The sequence below is a fragment of the Neolamprologus brichardi genome, chromosome 15 (genome assembly GCF_056152115.1).
Source record: "Neolamprologus brichardi isolate AB-2024 chromosome 15, ASM5615211v1, whole genome shotgun sequence".
Lineage (NCBI taxonomy): Eukaryota > Metazoa > Chordata > Actinopteri > Cichliformes > Cichlidae > Neolamprologus > Neolamprologus brichardi.
The window spans coordinates 17716034-17731628 of NC_142118.1; the positions used below are offsets into that span (position 1 = coordinate 17716034).

General features: G+C 37.6%; 1 protein-coding gene across 12 annotated transcripts in view; it reads left to right on the top strand.

The window, feature by feature from the left end:
- The first annotated feature begins 5763 nt into the window (after nucleotides 1-5763).
- dtnba (dystrobrevin, beta a) overlaps nucleotides 5764-15595 on the top strand; it is a 46024-nt gene continuing 36192 nt past the window's right edge. For 4 of the 12 annotated variants that reach the window (XM_087851982.1, XM_087851981.1, XM_087851984.1 and 1 more), the window contains exons 1-2: nucleotides 5764-6007; nucleotides 14935-14986. The gene's annotated coding sequence lies outside the window, so the exon portion shown is untranslated. Of the gene's footprint in view, nucleotides 6008-10612; nucleotides 10695-10715; nucleotides 10870-14934; nucleotides 14987-15595 lie in introns of those variants that run through there. The other 8 variants (XM_006792732.3, XM_035908503.2, XM_006792731.3 and 5 more) reach the window with 6 other exon arrangements.

A 15595-nucleotide genomic window follows, 5' to 3' on the forward strand; every position in this document is an offset into this window, starting at 1 on the left:
TTATCTGTGTGTGTTTGCGTGACATGTGCTGGGAGGTACACTGACCCCACAGCGTAACCATGACGCTGAAAGGGATTTCCTATTTTCTTCTGCAAAGTCCAGCTTTACAACATGAAGGGAAGTACCTTGTTTACGTCCTGGGGCTAGTCCGGTACACCAGGTTGCACAACTGGTCCAAAAACATATGTTGCAGGTTTTTAATTATGCAAGTTACCATCAGCCTTCATTGTATTATCTAAAGGTTTATGTTTGAAGGCCTTGGTTCTGGTTTTGATTACACTGTTGTTTAGTGACTCTGAGTTTTTGTGATGCTGTTGGGATCTGGGATCCTGTTTTGCTTTTGTGATGTTTCCAGTCTGTGTTTACTGTGTTTGCTCCTGTCTCCATGTTTAAGATTTGTCTTTTGGTCATTTCCTGCTCTTGTTTTGGATTTTCCTTCCGTTCTGCCTGAAAGCCTTTGTCATTTTTCCCAACTACATGTCCTTGAGTCCTCTTAGCTCCTTTCCTTATGTCTTATTCCTTCAGATGCTCCCAGAAGACGTGAGGAAGGAGATTCAAGCATAGAGGAGTCAAGGCAGCAGGCCAGAATGAGGCATCATCACTGTGAAGCGATGTTAAATATAATGCTTCATAAATTGTTTTCTCTTATTAAAAAAACACTGCTGCGTTTTATGACTTCATGTGTAACAGTGGGTATGACATTGTTTTACAGTTTGAATATTCCTCCTTTACACACTGAAGGTGAGAACCCTTCTGTAAAGGATACACCTGTGCGTCCTAGATTATACATCCTCTGGATGTTTTCTAGGATCTGAAAATCCTACAACAAATCACAGTGAGTTTGATTTCTAGGTCACAGGCAGGAGGAAGGAGGACAAAGGAGACGAGGTAGCACAAATTAGAGAAATGGGAAAAGCCTAAAGTTGCATCTTTGTTTTGCTTTTTTTTGTTGGGTTTCCTTTATGCTCATTTTTGTATTTATTTATTCTTCCTCTTGGACTTTGCTTTTTGACCTGTCTCCCATGTTCTTTTTTTGGCTGGGATTTCTGTTTGCTCCCCTTGAATTCTGCTTTGGATTTTTCTCAGTGATTCTCAGGATGTGCAATCATGTTACAGCCTTTAAAAAGCTTTCAACTGTAGGCACTAATAAACATATTAGTGTCCCTGAACAACATTGTAGATATTTTTGTAGCCAAATAGTCTGCAAATGGCATGGTTTAGCATTACAGTATATAGACAATCAATAGTTATTTGTTATTAGCTTGTTGTAGATGCATTTACCTTTAAAGGGCCTTTTTTGACAGTATCACTTTCATATTTCATTGATTACTTTAACATGACATCATGCTGTGGCTTTGCTCTGAACTCTTAAAGCTTTTTACTGCCTGTAACCTTTTTTTTTTAAATGTTTTATTCTTTTACTTTTTCTTGTTGTTATTATAATTAATATTATTATTGACATGTTTGCTATTCAACTATTTTGACATTGAATAAATAAAAACCTTTATTTAGAGATTATTAGTGATTGTGTTCTTGTTTCTACTTCTCTTGTCCATGTTTTCAGATATCTGTATAACTTCTTATGTCTTATGTCTGTTTTGCACATTTTGGCCTCATTTTTATTTTTTATTTTCAACTGAGCTTTTTTTGTCCTATTGTACTCTATTTAAGCTATGCTGCTGTTAGGTGTGTTCAGTCTTTTTGCCTGCTACAACATATTTATCTCTGAACTTCTGGAATTAATCTCTCCCACCACATTTAGATTTTGATGTGATATATAGAGCTTTTTAATAGCATGTAGATATGAATAACTCAGTTCATCTGCAGGTGTTGATGTTAGATGTGAAATTCTCTTATGTGCTGAACATATTTGGACACATCTGGATGTACCTGTAACAGGAAACTGTTTTAGTCATGTTTGTTCTGATTTTTTTTTCCTGTCATGCAATCAATTTGTACATTATGTCACTGAGTTACTCTCTTTTCTCTCACAGTTTCCCAACAGCACGCTTGCTCTTTCACACATCAACTCTTTTCTGGTTTCTTTGCCACGTGTTGATTAATCCTTTCGGTACTCAGCTAGGGAAGTTCGGCACAGAGGTGTACTGTATGTCTCAAAGTGATGAGTAAGCCATAGTTTCAAGCTGAAACTGCTTAACAAGTCAGTTTGCACTCTAAAGTAAAGAGTCAAATAATGATTTCCAATATTTTAGCTGCATAATCAGTGAAGAGGTGTTTATAATGCAACAGCTCTCAGTGTGGGAAGGAGAGGTGTTTACTGGAGTGTGCGTAATTACTTAATCAGAAAGACAAGTAGCTGTCATACTATGATCAGAGTTTAATTTTCATTGTAAGCTCATCTACTCTAATGAAACACTCCAGTGTAGATAAGTGTGTGTGTGTGTGTGTGTGTGTGTGTGTGTGTGTGTGCGTGTGTGTGGTGTGATCACTCAGCGCTGTTGAATTTCACAACCTTGGGAGAGTAAAGGTTGCGTGAAAGGAAGAGACACAGAGGTGGCCCGGCATAGTGCCAGTAATGCTACAGCAGTAATTAACACACAGAAGCCCACGATCAAGGTCACAACAATCCATGATAACAATATTGTAAGGCTGCAGTGCCAAGTCAGTCATTATTTTCAGTACTAAAAAGTTGCCTGGACATTTCAAGTATTCTTCCTGGACATACTGAATATTTTTATTCCAATGGCTTTATCTAATCAGCTGTGGAAAACCAAAAAAATGAACAAATCTGAGTTAAATTTCACAGCAGATTTGGAAACTACCAAATATTCACCTTAATTAATTGCATTTTTCCTTTTAAAAATAGACTTGTGATGCTTAAGACAAAAAACAATGCTGAACACTAAAAAACCTGAAACATGACAAAATTTCCAGAAAATTAAAAACATTTTCAAATTGGAGTGTTTATTGAACAATTTGGATTTTTTTTCTTTTAAGAAATTAAATAATATTTTTTCATATATGTGTTTTAATTGGTATCATTTTTGCTACATCTGGCATTTTTGATAAATTTATTTGGGTTTTTCTTGAAAAAAATCCTCCTAATGATGTAGAGGTCTCACAAAAAACTCATGTATCAGATACATATATTATAAATGTGATATTACATTAGCTACACTGTAATCTTTACAGTTCAGCTTTATGCAAGTAATGAGTGCAGATGGAGAGTCAGAAATGGAAGATTCTGTTAGTTCACTGCAGAACAGCTCTGGATCTTGTTCCTTGCTTGAGTCACTGGAGTTTGTAGGCTCAGCTTTAGCATCACTTTAGTACAGACATTAATTTAAAATATTCTCAAAGGTAATTTTCCTCCTTATCCTCAAATTTCATCCACCTACTTCAAGCAGCTGCAGTGGTGTAAGGTTGCAATGCAAAGCTGCTGTAGTGCAGACTCCCACTACAGAGGCTTCCAGGTAACTGCCAGGAATAGATGCATTAAGTGCTGTACCATTGTAGTGGTAGAGAATGTAAACGATGGTATACCTTCTGGGTCTGAAAAGCTAACATGGGAGTTCCTTAAACATGCAGTTCCTTTAGTGACTCCTGTGGTTGGCAAAATGACTTCTGGCCCTCACCTTTGACCTCATCAACACTTTCCTGATGACTTCATGGGATCGATCACACATTTCAGGTCCTACCTAATAAAACATTGAGCTCATTTGGTAAATTATGGTCATTCCAAGAGTCAGCAAGGAGGGTAATCCAGGATATGCTCATTTGCTATTTGTAAATCACAAGTCAACAGCCAATGAGTGAGCAGTTGCACACTAGGTCATCACGTCTGGTTTCAAAACGCCAAGATGGCAATAGTGAAAATGCTCATTGCTTATAACATGACTGCAAAAAATAAATGGGTGGACAACCAGTAATCTGGACTTCTTTTGTTCGTGTTGTTTGTTTTTTAGTTTAGCCCTGCTATAGGGAAGTTGTATTAGACAAAGAACTATTGTAGTGGAGTCAAACAGAGACTTAAAAGCCTACACACTGTCCACTTGGGACATTGTGTAGGCTTCTGACCTGTCCTTTTTGATCTTTGATATTATCTTTGTGTGTCTTTCTCTGTTAAAGGAAACTCTTCAAACAATCAGCTGTCAGGCTACATGCTGTATGTTTCCCTTCTATGTAGCCAAAATGATAGAATAATGGACACGAACGTAGTACACAGCACTTGATATTTGGGGCTGGTTTATCCTAGTGGTCAATCACAGTATGGCAATGACACAAATGTCATGTGACCCAAAAAGCATTATCCTTGTAGACTATCATTATAAAATAACATCTGTAAAAACAGCTGCTTGCAGCCCATGAGAGTCATATTTGAAAAACCAAGTAAGAAAAAAAGTGGCTTTTATTTGTGTGATGTCATCATAATATAAAGTTTATGGGCCTGGTAAGAGTGTGAATGGGCCTGGGGGAGGAAGTGCAATAATCAGCAAGCTGCACCTAGAAAACTTCTCTGGTTTATCCACATGGATGTACTGAGGAAAAATGGAAACTGCGCACAAAGTTATTAAGGAAACTCCTCTACATTCTCCTTTTTTTAAGCAAAAGAACTGTTGCCATGATGTTCTTTTCAAGAAACGTTGTATTCGTTTCATACAGTACCAGATGTAACAGGACTCAAACCTTCCAAAAAGTTCAACTGTTGTTACAGTCCACAAAATGTTTTGTTTTGTTTTTTTAGCAAATGTGAGACGAGCCTTTGTGTTCTCTTTGGTCAGCAGCGGTTTTCATCTTGGATGGATGTGATTTTTGCCCAGTATTTTTCTTATTGTTGAATCATGAACTCTGACCTTAACTGAGGCCTGCAGTTCTTTAGATGTTCTGGGTTGTATTTTGACCTTCTGTATGAGTCGTCAACACATTCTTGTCGCTCCTGGGAAGATTTACACCTGTTCCAAGTTTTCTCATTTGTGGATAATGGCTTTCACTGTAATTTGCTGGAGTAACCCTTTCCAGACTGATAGATGTCAAACACTGGTAGCACTATATAATAATGACACACTATTAAATATTGTTAAGGTATTAATTTAATTCATCGGTCATACATAGTCATCCTTAATATGGCATTTATAAATGCAAATATATTATTATGACTATGATCATATTTTTCGCTTTGCATGGTAGAACATATCTCTATTTATAAATGACATACTAAGAAGGAGTACTGATAGATAAATTATCAATTAAGCACTTGCTAATACCTTACAAATGCTCAACTGTTGTAAAGACTCACCTTTCAGCACACTCACTCACTTCACACTTAACACTGTGACATTATTATATAGTGCTAACAGACTTTATTTCTCAGCTGTTTCCATATATCGTGGTATGGTGCATTAAGTTTTTTTAAAAATATATATCTTTTAGCCTACTAGCCTAGGCTAAAAGATATATATTTTTAAAAAAACTCAATGCACCGTACAAAAAAAATTACAAAACCCAAAAATCTGGTTGATTAAATCATGATTTAACAGGGGGAGTGAAGGGGAAGAGAATGGTTTTACAAATAGGGCCAGGTGTGGGTAATGGGAACCCAAACGCTAACTTTGCCCTGAGCCCCCTATGCAGTTCAGTTTTATTCTTGAAGTACATGTCCTTTTGTTGAGCGAGTAAAGTCGGACGAACTGTACTACTGACTGTGAAGTGAGCTCGTTTTGTGTCAGTGGCAGCTCTGAGCCGAGGGGAGGGGGCAGGACTGACTGAGAGGAGTGACTTTCTTTCAAAAATAGTTCACTTCTTCATCACAGCAGCAGCAACCGGTGCAGCAGCAGAGGCAGCAGCAGCGGGTATGAAGGGTGTGAAACATGGCTCGTCACGGAAATAAGTAACGGGACCGAGGGACGCTGTTATTTAAACCGAGGAGGACGCCAGAAAGTACCGCGAAAAAAGAAAGAAAGAAATCGAGATACATCTAAAGTCGGAGCCACACGTTTCAGTGTTGATGTTGGTGTTTGGACGCGAATACCTGCCGAAAATAATCCCGGTGAGTGCAGCTCGTCTCTCAGAGGATGTTAAAGGCTTATAACATGATGCTGGAGCAGTAGTTTCACGATTTATCCACATTAACAACGACTTTCGGTGTGAAATGTACCAGAGTTAGTCAGTGAGAGGTCTGAGGAACACATTCATTCGGGGGAACAAGGTGAACAGGGAGTTAAAACTTTCCTGCAACATGGCCGCTCAGATGTCACTCAGCTTCCCAGAAGTAGGCAGAACTAAAAATGAGCTTTCACTCGACCCTATTTAAACGTAAATACGAGTCCAGAAAGTCTTTAATAAACCTGTTTAAAGAAAGGTTAGACTCAAACGAGAGTCCAAAGCGGTGTCCGTCCCTGTCCGGAGTGTTAGACCTAAGTCCTGCCCACTTTTTAAATCAAAACTTTTGTCCTCTCATATGGGAGGAACGTTACTCCATTCAAAAAATTGTCAATTTTACGTTTCTTGGATGATTGCCAAACACATAAATTTTCTAAAGCTAAATTTAATACTTCTTTGACATTATAACGAGTCATTATAAAATTCGGCCCACACCTGGGGTGTAATTAAAGCATACATATATATATATATATATATATATATATATATATATATATATATATATTATATATGTGTGCCTATGTACAGTTATGGTCAATACGCTGAATGGAAACAGATGTAGTTGGCTGATAATGCTTTTGTTTTTCATAATCAATCAATTGGGTGAGAGGAAATGTTTTAATAACTCGAAACCGCTGATAAGCCATTTTATGTGACGTGCGGGTCAAACGAAATGATTTATGACACCACAGCCTGCCAAAAGATGCTACTGGAGATAACCAAAGCATTTAGGGGGAGTCTAGCAGAGCATGACAGCATCCAAGCCATCCATATCCAGCTCTCAAGTATGCTCAGCTGGGTCTCCTTCTGCAGTAGCACATATTAAAGTTAAACTCAAAGTCGATTACATTCCTGCACTTCTCTTTGCTGCAGTGAGGAAAATATCACAAAATTTAATTGATAAAGTCTCAAATTCTACATTTAGAAGTGTGAAGTAACCCTCCGAATTGACCCTGAATTCTGTCTGGCTTCATTGAGATGGTGAAACAAAAATATACTGTGAAAGGTTTATGTTTAAATCCCCTATAAATGGTATATATACAAGCATATGTCCAATCCTGCTTATAAGTGTAGTCAGCCCCTAAAAGGCCAGAATCCTAATTTGCATTGTCAGTTAATCTAATGCATTTTTCTTCAGTCCATTCAAAAAAAATAAAAAATTCACTTTACTGTTTTTTAGAGCCCAGCGTGGCATCTTCAGCAGTTAAAATCCTCAAAAATGTTCGCGTTACTGTTACGTTTAACAAGAAGAGCGTCAAATCTGCACACCTGAGACACTGCAACCAAATAATGTGTGTCCTTTTTACCGGAATCATGATTGAAAAAGTTAAATCAGTGTCAAAATTTATGCATATTATGATACTTAACTTTCTCAGGTATTAAAACTTGGCTGATAATGAGATTATTTCAGAGTGTCTGTGTTTCTCTGTCCTTCTCAAACCAAACTGAATTAGGTAGAAAATAAACAGTCTTTTTTTTTTAAACAATATCTAAACAGTCAGGTTCATAGCAATCAGAGTAGCTGTGACTAAACACAGGAAACTGTAGGAAAAGTAGACTTCTTCAGACTTTTCCTCCCCGTGGAGGAAGTTGAAAGGAGATGGAAGGCAGTGAAAAAGAGAGCGATTGCAGTAACTGATTATTTGTGTCTCACACTATCCCCCGAAGGCACATTTTCCTTGGTAGATACATATTATGCACTTTAATTGAGCAGTGGGCGATTTGTTTACACCTTTAGTGGAACATAATGAAAGGGGAAGCAAAAATTAGCCATTCCTTTTTTCCAGGCATCCAGTCAAAACCCTGCACACACTAACCAGGCATTTAAAAAGTAGCGACTGTTTTACCTTATTTACCTGCAGAGATTCTGTGTCTTTGCACCATCTCTCACATCGTTACGTTTCATCTCAGAGTCTCCTCATGGAAAGCTTTCATTGTCTTCTGATCTGCAGCAGTGTTACTGTCTCCTCTGTGGGTGGGAAGATAATAGAGGTGAGGTTGAAACCTATGATTACCCACCTCTGCTTTGTATAATTTCTCAGGAATTAAATTACAGTGAAATGGAAGCATTCTGCATTTTGCATGTTGGAGCAGCTGCTCACAGGGATTTCTGACTGTTTACTCTCAGGCATGCTTGATGCTTCTGAGTTTGATGGCTTGCAGCAGTGCAGTAAAATGCAGTGTAATGACAGGCTTGTTTTCAGTGCAGAATTACAAGTTTAGGAGTAAATTTGTATAAGAGCTTGTTTTAAATTCCTGTAATAGTTAGTCCGCAGTGATTGACACTACAGTTTGCACAGTTGGAGCTGCCTGTTTGTCCCACCAACTGAACATTTTTAGTGTTACTCTGGTGTCTCTGTGCTGTCTTGAGACACAACTTTCACTTCCCATCTCTGTCACTTTGTTTTTCTCCGGCCCCTTGCAACATTTGTTTCTCACCGTTTGCTTCCTTCCGGCTTCTTGGTGGATCTCAATTTCTCAGTGTTTTTCTTCTTATCTTCAAATCTTTGTCATGTAGTCAAAAACAAAAAACAGTTTCATGTGAATTTGTCGGTCTATATTTTATGTAGGAAGATCATGAAAATCTGAGTGGCAATATATGTATACTTGCTAAAGTTAAAGGCTTGTTCTATAGTAGTTTTCAATTTGCTATTACCACATTGCAGTGTTTTGAAGTCAACTGTGGCCTGAACTAGAGTAGCAAGATTTACTACTTCAGTGATTCTCCACAGAACTTTTTAAATATTACAAATTACCAAGATTTTTTATTAGTCTGAATCCAAAAGCAGTCTGACTTTGATGACTTTATTATAAGATAATCCAGTCAAACATGTTTTTTTGAAATGTTTGTAAAATGTTTTTTCTAGTATCACTGAAACAAGAAGGAAGCAACAGACCAAGATTGTCTAAATAAATCAAATTTAGAACAATTTAAAATGCTTTCATGGATAAAGGAAACAGTACAGGTATGATAAACACAAACTCAGCCATTAAAACAGTATTTCTGTGTAAAATATGTTTGGGTACTCTGATAAAATATTTTGTATGAGGGTTAATTTGGCCAGAGTTGCTGCACACTTCTAAATAAAATTAGATCCTGTATAAATGAGGCACCGTGTTTAAAAATGGCTGTAATTCATAATTCATAATTCATAATGTTTTTAACCACTTGAATTCAAGCTGAAAATCTGCAAATTTTAAACCCAGTGGTGTACAGAGGCAAAATTACTAATACTTATAAACCGTACTGTACTTGTTTTGTCAGACTTACTTTACTGTCACCTGTTGCAAAGAAGTGCATTAAATACTGTCTGATATGCAGCTATTAAACAGCTCAATAACCCCTACAACAAACTTTCTTTACAGTAAACCGCTTCATATCTGCAGATCAGAACATGCACCTCCTCTGTCAATCCTCCAGACAGCCGTGGCATGCTAGCTGTATATCTTAAATGTGAAATGAGAGATGTGCTGCTTCTGTTTTTACCTGCCTGGTGACGGCCCCCGGGTTGCGCAGGGTCAGTCTGACTGTCTCTTTTTGCAGCTTAGAGATTGAAGGTCACGGGGGAGAGGCTGGAGACGCGGGGAGAGTTTTGATTTCAGTTCAGTGCAATCAAAAGTGTCCCTTAAAGAATAAAAGGCCCTAAGAAAGGGCATTAATGCAGTCTATGTTTTGATTTGTAGTTTGTTTTTGTTTGTTGTCAAGGTATTTAAATGACAAATGCAATTTTTTTTGTTATTATTTTGAGGAATAAAGTAAAATATTTGGAACTTGTCAAATTAGAAATGATCAACTTCTGTTTACTGATGGGTTTATTTATGTCATTTGTTCCCTGTAGTGTCACATATTAGAAAAGAATTGCAAGAAGTTGTAACTACCCCACTGTGGAAAATTTAAAGTCCACCTCTTAAGCATTATACATTATTTTCTGTCATGTATATAATGCCACAGTATTTTAGTCAACTTTATTTTCACTCCATACTTTGCAGATACTGGCCCTTCACGGCCTGCAGTTTGTGAAATATTCAGCTAAAAGTTGGGGGAAGAGATCTTAAAGTGGAGCCAATGAGGTTTATTTTGAACTGTGACTCTTGTAAAGCTTCTTTAGCCGAGTCACAGAATAAAAATACGGAGATGGGACTGAGCATAGTAGGTCCAGGGTAATACTATATCTAGTACAAATACAGCTACCAAGTGACAATTTTTTTGGCCTCCATTAAGCTCCAGGACCCTTGAGACTGAGCCAAACCAGCCATTAATGCACTCAGCCACAGAAAAATTCAAGTGTCTCAGTTGTGTGAAACTTGAACTTTTAAATAATTAATTAAGAAAAATACTGCAGAGCTTTTATTTTATTTTTTTGTCTGGCCAAAAAGCCTCACCTGTTTTACAGTGACGTGTCATTTAGAGGATAAATGGAGCTCGGAGGTATTTCAGAAACGTCAGTGTCTAAAGTTGCAGCATGCACTACTGTAAGCTCATCATGTGTGACACACACACACACACTAGTTAAGTCCTGTCAAGGCAGTCGGTGAGAATAGTGAGCAGCTGCAAGTGGTAATGTGGTCATGTGGTATGTATAGTGTGCGTGCAGTGTTAGAAGGGTGGTAAACAACACCGTGTCTGCCTAACGTCCGTTTCTGTATCGTGTTGTCGTGTCAAAGTTTTAGCTTTTGGATTCACGCACAGATCGCAGCGGTGAGTTGCGCGTGGGTGCTGGAAGAGAGGGATTTTTGATATTTAAACTGGTAGGTGTGTGTGTGTTTGTGAAAGAGAAAGTGGTGTTTGTGTGAGGGAAGATCATGTGTGTTTGTTTTTTATTCAAGGACCATTTGTCATGCTCAGGTGTTAAGCCTGTAAATGTGTAACTGCTGTTTTGATGAGGTACTTAGGTGGTGTGTGTGTATGTGTGTTTGTGGGGAGTAGCTGTTAATGAACAGGTGCACTGGCTGGGTGGTCAGCACTGGTGCAACGCCCAGTTTTCACACTATGACAACATACGTGGCACACTAAAGATGCATCGAGTGCAAAGTTCTTGGCATGTATCGATTTTTAAAATGCTAATTCTGATGTTATAATTGTTTTGGTTATTTACTCTGCTAACATTATAAACAAGACACAGGCAGCCTTGTAGGCGGTACAAAAGATGGATGAAGTTACCCATTGGTTATGAAGCTCAAAGCTTTTAGCCCCCAGAGTGTTTTGGCACAGATGTGATGAGCGAGGGGTGGATCTGTCTGTGCATGCTCATTGGCTAATATCTTGTGACTGGCAAGTTGTTGGTCAGTTTCTTTCGGAGTTAGCCAGTCTTTCATCTCACGTCTCCAGCTGATTCAAAATGCTGCTGCATGTCCTTGTGAAGTTCTTGTTTTTCTTCTCTGAGCTGTTTTACTTAAACTCCTGTCCGAGCTGCTAAATCATCTGAAAAGTTATTCTTGCATATACAGAAATCTAAAGAAAGCTCAGAGAAAGCTCATTGTTGCCCCTAGATTATGGAATAAATTGCCTAGTACGTTAGACAGGCACTTACATTGTCCATTTTAAAAATTCATCTTAAAGCGCCTTTATACTTTTTGGCCTTTGACCCAGCATGAGACGATGATCCTACTTGTTTTTAATTATAATTGGGTTTTTTTTAAAGTTGTTTTCATTGTATACATTATGTTGTGTACAGTGTTTATCCTTATCTGCTTTTGCCATTTTTCCAGTGCTTTATAAATAAAGTTGACATGGTACTCCTCCTTTATGACTCAGTAAATGACCATAATTTGCAAAATGGACTTAAAATTGATTTTTAAGTGGAAGCCTTTGCAATCATAAGACTTTGCACCATACTGTGTAATCATGAAAATTTATCTGATTGGACGAACGATAAGGACAAAAACAAATGCATGGCTCCTAACAGACAGCAAGTTTTTTTTTAATGCCTTCTGATCAGTTTGGATGCTTGCTTCTGCCATTGAAAATAAATTACTGCCATCTCAAAATTTCAGCTTGAGTATCTCAAAATTTTGACTTACTGACTGTTTATCTCAAACTGAGATAACTAAGTTCAAATTTTGAGATATAACTTCAAAATGTGGACTCAAGGATGGTTATTATTATTATTATTATTATTTTATCATTATATATGCAAGCTTCCATAGAGCGATGCAGTAGTCAGGTGGGTGGAGCTTCTGTGAGCACAGCCAGAGCTGTTTGTCTTAAATGACCATATTTGGGAAATCCACTCACATCATACAGGAGCTGAAATCTGAGCTTTTTATTCACAGAGACTACTTGCAAATACACCAATCTTATTTTACGCTTTTCCTATGTTGTATATTAGAATCCACCACTGTAAAACTATATACAGTGAATGTTGTATAGAGTTCGTTAAGAAACTGCTTAAAACAACCAAAATACGGTTTACAGGAACATGTATAGCATTCAGAGTTCACATACACAACTAATAGCTGATTAGTGCTACGACTGCAGTTCAGACCATCTACATTTGTGAAGAAAGATTGAAAATCCTGTGTGAAACTTGCCTTAAACTGTTTTCCCTGCATTCTCACATATTTCTTTTAGAGTTTTATTGGACAATATTTGTGGGGCAGTGTTTTTTGTGGGAGCCAGTGGTGGGGCATGAAGGACCAGAGAAATAATATTCTTTGTTGTGGGTGGATTGCTGACTCTGTTGCTGTTGAGAGCCTGTCATTATAGTTATCTTTTGTTGGCACTTGGCAGCTGTTCGGTTTTTGCTGTCTTTTCTTATATTTGTCTATAAAACACTAGATTATCTGGTGCAGAAACACTCAGCATGTACTGTTGCTTTTAACAAAGGAATGGAGCGCGTCAGTCAAAAATAATGATGCCTTGTTTCCAGCTCTTAGAGAATATGGAAGAGAGTATGGTATTAATTTAGTGTCGAGTCTTAGTTTTATAAATTCAGTATGCAGATCAGCAACATGAGAAATGAAAAAGTATGGTTTAATCTATACATGGGTACAAGGAAAGGGACTAAGGAAAACTAATCAGTTCCCTAAAATTTCCCCAAATCCTGCAGCGAATGTTGTGTGCATGTGTGCACCAAAAGAGCCACACACCAACAAGTTATTAAATAGAATAATAATACTTACTGATATATACTTTGTGATTATAAATAACAGAGAAAGCATCAGCTGTCTAAACTTTCAAAATAAGAGCATAGAACTTGTCAAGTAGTAAATAGATCAGTGAAAATGAAGATGAAAACATACACTTCACAATGGCTAAAACTTTGGCCGAGCTTTCCTTCATGCAGTGGTGCAGGTCTGTTCTGTGACAATATTAAAAGTTTGAGTTAACTGTACAAGTAAACATAGTTTTTGGTGCATTTGTATCCATAAATATGACTGTTTATTTGTTAATCCCTTCAGTCTGTAAATGCATGTTTTATTCAGTCATTTTATTAAGGGCTGACTGTGCACCAGACTGACACACGAAAATTAACCTTTTCTGATGCAAAGTTCTTGGTTTTTAGAACAAAGACCCAGAATATAATTTTATTTATATAGCACCAAATCACAACAACAGTTGCCTCAACTTGCTTTGTATTGTAAAGACCCTATAATAATATTAGAGAGAAAACCCCAACAATCAGACGTCCTCCTATGAACAAGCACTTGGTGAAAGTGGGAAGGAAAAACTCCCTTTTAACAGGAAGAAACCTCTAGCAGAACCACGCTCAGGGAGGGTTGGTGATCTCTGGGTTTGACAGAAAGGAAACAGGACATTGTGGAGGAGATCCAGAGATGAATAATAAGGAATTAACTATTTACTAAGACATACTTTAAAACAGTCTGTCATGTGTACAAAATTCATGTATTTTAACAAGTTTCTTTTCCGCCCTTTGCCACCTTTTTCTCAGTCTGGCCCTCTGTGAAAAGAAAAATCTGCCTACCCCTGCTCTAATCAGTGTTTCGCTCAGATTTGGGCTGTATTTGTGGTGGAAGCATTGTTGTGGAGGACACTGTACCATTCAGTTATCTTAATAAGTATCTACTCTGGAATTGTGACAATTAAATACCAGAGCACTGTAATCAGCTCCCACACTATTGAGTTTCTCATGCCAGGGATGGACTCTGTAGTCGTCGTTTAGCTCTATAGTCATTAACCAGTTTTCCACCTGCTGCAGGTTCTGGTTAGAGAGTTGGCCAAAGTCATGAAATCTAATTTTTCTTAATCAAATAACAGAGAAATGTGTGGACTTCTACAAAGTAATTTAAACCTCTGTTTTAAACACACTGCTAAAGTTATATGTGGAAAAATTGCACTTTCATACCCAGAGGTGAGTTTTGAGCCAGGTCTCAATCAGCTGAATGGTAGAAAAGTGACCACACAGCAGTTATGAAACACAAGACATGAGGGGCTACAGTTAGCTCGTAAGTGGGCAATAAACTTCCAACATAAGAGCATGGAGATTGTCCACTGGTATATAAGCTGCGGAAGGTGCCGTTCATTTGGACTAAAAAAACAATGAAAAGCTAAGAAAAGTTGTATTACCCCACAGCTGTAAAAGGGCTGATGGGGGTATTGTCATCAGCCACCTGGGTAGGCAGTATGGATGTTTGTGAATGCAATAACTTGAGAACAAGGCGGCTGATGAGTAGCACTGTCAAAACTCAAATCATAAACTAAATTGACCAAAGAGTGATTGTAGATGAGTATAAACGTGTGTGCGGGTCTCCAACTAATGTGTAGGGATCTCGAGGTGTGGTGAGTCCCCAAAGAGTCTTTGAAAGGCTGGAAACACTCAAACTGCCTTTCTCTTGTCTCTGTCTCTCTGCTAGACGACCTTTATTGAGACTCCTCTGTCCTGTGTGACCCCCCTGACACAGAGAGGTATGACCGCACACGCACACACACGCACACACACGCACACACACACACACACACACACACACACATACACACACACACACACACTCATATAATGGTGATAATAGTAATGAAGTTCATCCTTATTCCACCTTTCAAAAATAAGTGCTTTAGAAGAAAGCAGGAAACAAACAGGAAAATAAACACTTAAGAGGCGATAAAAAAGGAAATAGGAATAAAAATTAATTAAAATAACATAAAAAATGTAAAACAAGTGAATAAAAAGCAAATATAACATAATTAAAAGAAAAAGATTAAAAAAAATTATGAAAGGATATGGAAATGATAAAAAAATATGTGTTTAAGAGGGATTTAAATGGCAATAGTGATGTCATGTCAAAAGAACCAATTAACTTTGGTCCTCAGTGGAATTGTCATCAGAATTTAACCAGGTCTCTGTTAGTGGGAAAACATCAGTTTTGTTGATGATAAAATCAAGGATAATAAGAGAGAGGTCTCAAGGAAACCAAAACTGATGGTGTGGTAAGAATTATGAGGTAAATTTAAAATGTTGTGAGGTTCGATGGGGTTCTGTAGGAATATTACTTGACTTCTGGGACTATTCTATGTTAT